The sequence below is a fragment of the Physeter macrocephalus genome, chromosome 9 (genome assembly GCF_002837175.3).
Source record: "Physeter macrocephalus isolate SW-GA chromosome 9, ASM283717v5, whole genome shotgun sequence".
Lineage (NCBI taxonomy): Eukaryota > Metazoa > Chordata > Mammalia > Artiodactyla > Physeteridae > Physeter > Physeter macrocephalus.
The window spans coordinates 16071201-16075962 of record NC_041222.1 but is presented as its reverse complement, the minus strand read 5'-3'; positions in this window follow the sequence as shown (position 1 = coordinate 16075962).

Sequence of the window (4762 nt, the reverse complement as noted above, 5' to 3'; positions counted from 1 at the left end):
TAGATTCCATATATAAGTGTTAGCATACGGTATTTGATTTTCTCTTTCTGACTTACTTCACTCTGTATGACAGACACTAGGTCCATCCACCTCACTACAAATAACTCAATTTCATTTCTTTTTATGGCTGAGTAATATTCCATTTAACACTGCATTTTTACTTTGTATCTCATTTCTCTAGCGATGAAAATTTTGGATCTTAGTAACATTAATGTTCTTATCCATTCTATCCTAATATATATATAATGTAATTTTAAAATTATAATACAAATATTATTTCTAATAATAAAACTACTGAGTGAAGTTTCAAGTTATTTGCAGTTCTTTTTTCCTTAGAATATACTCCACCAAGAAGATATACCAGAAGAGCATGCTCCAAAGTCACTTGAAATAATTCTTATCTCTATGTCGTTATATAACCAATTTTATAAAGAGTTAAGGTTGTTTCAATTCATTCTCAATCTTAGGATTAGCTTTATTTTCCCTTTATTGTTTTCCAAAAACTGTTGTTTGACCCATTTACATGGGTCAAAGTCAAAAATAAATAAATTATACCCAGAGAAGTCTCACTCCCAACCCTTTCATTTGATGCATAACTAGCTTTTACTTATTCTCTCAAGATGTAGAAGGAATGTGAGGAGCAAGGAAGAATAGGAACTTTGTAGAAAGAGACTATGGTTTAAATCCACTTACTGTTTGAAGTTGGGCATTTCCTACTTTTTGAGACTTGATTTCTTCAGGTGAAAATGAGAATAATAATAGCCATCTCTAGAAATATCCTACAGATTAAATTAGATAACATATGTGAATTGCCCAGTCCATAATAAGTACTCAAAATATGACAGCTATTTAGTATATTTTATCTGAAGAACTTAAAGGAACTTAGAAATCTTAGACCACCTTGTCACCCAATTTTGGTGCCCTTTTAAAAATATTTTTACATAATGTAGAAATAATAATAATATATGATAATACTTTGGGACAGAACTCAGAAGATCTAAACAAAAACCTATATCTGAAGAGATATAAAAGTAACTGCGTTACTTAGTAGAACCCAAAATACCAGATTTGTTTTGTTGGCAGTAGTAAGGTAGATTACCAAGAAAGATATAAAAAGGAAGGAAACTCAAAAGAGACTATGTTATGGACTGAATGTTTGTGTCTCCCCAAAATTCCTGTGTTGAAACTCTGTCCCACAATGTGATAGTGCTAGCAGGATGGAACATTTAGGAGGTGATTAGGATTAGATAAATAGGGTGACACCCTTGTGAATGGCATTAGGGCCCTCGTAAGAGTCACTAGAAAGCTTGCTTCCTGTCTCTCTTGTCTGTCATGTGAAGACACTGCGAGAAGATGGCTATCGATGAACCAGGAAACAGGTTCTCACCAGACACCAAATCTGCTGGCACCTTGATCTTGGACTTCACAGCCTCTAGAACTGTGAGAAATAAATGTTTGTTGTTTAAACCACCCAGTCTATGGTGTTTTTGTTATAGCAGCCCAAACAGACTAAGACAGTCTGTTGGAAATAAGTATATAGAAGCAGAACAAACATCTGCTATAGAACTAAATGAAAGTGGGATAAAATCCTTAGCAAATGAGCTCTATTTATAATAGCCAGGACATGGAAGCAACCTAAGTGTCCATCGACAGATGAATGGATAAAGAAGATGTGGCACCTATATACAATGGAATATCACTCGGCCATAAAGAGAAACGAAATTGAGTTATTTGTAGTGGCGTGGATGGACCTAGAGTCTTTCATACGGAGTGAAGTAAGTCAGAAAGACAAAAATACCATATGCTAACACATATATATGGAATCGAAAAAAAAAATGGTTCTGAATCCTTAGCAAATGAAAAACTCAAATTGAGTTCAAAAATGAAAACACATACTATGTTATCTATAAAACTACATGCCTAAAACAGAGAGTTAAGAAAATTAGAAAGGCCAAGAGAATTAACTGATAAGGTAATAAAATAATAAAGTAGCTAAGTAAGAAAGTAAGTACACAGAAATCACAAGTTTCTAAAATTCTACCTAGGGACTTAAAAGAAGACTGGAAAGAAAATTTGTTTTAGGAGAGTAAGATACCTTTTTTTAGGATTGAAATATACATTATAATAAAGATGTCAGTTTTCTCTAAATCTATAAATCACTGCAGTTTTTTTGTTTTGTTTTTTGTTCGTTTGTTTGCTTTTTTGCGGTACGCGGGCCTCTCACTGCTGTGGCGTCTCCCGTTGTGGAGCACAGGCTCCGGACGCGCAGGCTCAGCGGCCATGGCTCACGGGCCCAGCCGCTCAGCGGCATGCGGGATCTTCCCGGACTGGGGCACGACCCTGTGTCCCCTGCATCGGCAGGCGGACTCTCAACCACTGTGCCACCAGGGAAACCCATCACTGCAGTTTTAACAAAGGGCAATTGCCTAGGCATTTGGGTGGAAAAACTGGATATAACTCACTCCATAAATAAGCATGTCTTTTGAAAATCACCATACAAAGCTCTAGAAGATTATCATCTTGGAGTAGGAAAAGCATTTCTATATTTTAAAATTATTCACGACCCTGTGTCCCCTGCATCGGCAGGCGGACTCTCAACCACTGTGCCACCAGGGAAACCCATCACTGCAGTTTTAACAAAGGGCAATTGCCTAGGCATTTGGGTGGAAAAACTGGATATAACTCACTCCATAAATAAGCATGTCTTTTGAAAATCACCATACAAAGCTCTAGAAGATTATCATCTTGGAGTAGGAAAAGCATTTCTATATTTTAAAATTATTTTAGAAGTATAATAGTAGAGCGTGCTTTTAATAATTTGAACAACACATAAATGTATAAATCACAAAATGTAAACACTCTTTCCATCCCTCTATACTCCCACTGCCTGAAGTGGTAAGGTAAGCAGTTAACAATTTGATGTGTATGGAAAGGCATTTTAAAGCATAACCTGAAACCTACAGATCTTAAAGGGAACTGACTAATTAGTAGGACAATATAGACAATATAGACATTTCTGTATTAAAATAAAAGGTAAAAACAAAGTCAAAAGCAAATGACAAACTGGGAAAAATTATAACTCAATTGATAAGGAATTAATGCCCTTTTTATGCAACATTCCTACAGATGAATCAGAAAAAGATGATTAATTCACAGGAGTTTGCACATAAGTATACATGAGAAGCTATTCAACTCATTTATGAAACAAAAATTTAAACAACAGTGAAGGTACCTTTTTCCCCCTATTAGAATTGCAAAGTAATGAGAATTTAAACCAACATATTTTTCTGTATCTGTATTAAATAATACTGGGACCTGAATGTTTTTCCATCGTTATGCTAAACAACACTGAGAACAAGCAAAAATAATTCAGCTTTTTGTTCCAGGAAATGCTTTACTCCTGGAAGATTAAAATGCAAAACAACTAAAATTATTTACTCAACAGGATTAATAATTGCTTATCAATACTTGCTTTAAGATCTTTGCTTATCAAGGCTTGCTTCAAGATCTTTGCTTTGTTTCATGCACTGATCCAAACCTATTATGCCATAAACTCTGAACCATCCCAATCAATTACCTTCCTTGCAAGACCTCTTTAAAATCATCTGGCCAAGTTTACTCCTTCCTTGATACTTTCTCTCAGCCTTAGAGGTAGTAGCTGCTCCCTACAGTTTCTATTCTGATATTCCTTAGAGTTCTCTTACTCTTTTTATTTGTTAATCACCTTTTACTAGTTGATAATTCTTTATAATAAATTTGTTCAAATTGCTAGTGTGATTTAAGCTCCTGACTGTACCCTGACTGACAGACCTACCAACCATGCATGTGAAGGCCTGTATTCAGTTGTTATGCTGCCCTGCCCCAACAAATTACCCCCAATGTAGTAACAAAACAAAACACAAGTATTATCTTACAGGTTATGTGAACCAATATTCACCCATTGCCCAAATGCTGAGAACCATTCCCAGCTTATAGAGGCTACTACATTCCCTGACTTGCGGCCCCCTTCCTACATCTTCAAAGCCAGCAGTGAAAGATTCAGCCTTCCCTTTTTTTTTTTTAACATCTTTATTGGAGTATAATTGCTTTACAATGGTGTGTTAGTTTCTGCTGTATAACAAAGTGAATCAGCTATACATATACATACATCCCCATATCTCCTCCCTCTTGTATCTCCCTCCCACCCTCCCTATCCTATCCCTCTAGGTGAACACAAAGCACCAAGCTGAACTCCCTGTGCTGTGTAGCTGCTTCCCACTAGCTATCTGTTTTACATTTGGTAGTGTATATATGTCCATGCCACTCTCTCACTTCATCCCAGCTTACCCTTCCCCCTCCCCGTGTCCTCAAGTCCATTCCCTATGTCTGAGTCTTTATTCCTGTCCTGCCCCTAGATTCTTCAAAACCCTTTTTTTTTTTTTTAGATTCCATATATACGTGTTAGCACATATTTCTATGTGCTAACCGTTAGCACGGTATTTCTTTTTCTCTTTCTGACTTTTTTTAGATTCCATATATATGTGTTAGCACATATTTCTATGTGCTACCGTTAGCACGGTATTTCTTTTTCTCTTTCTGACTTACTTTACTCTGTATACCAGACTCTAGGTCCATCCACCTCACTACAAATAACTCATTTTCATTTCTTTTTATGGTGGAGTAATATTCCATTGTATATATGTGCCACATCTTCTTTATCCATTCATCTGTCAATGGACACTTAGGTTGCTTCCATGTCCTGACTATTGTAAATACTGCTGCA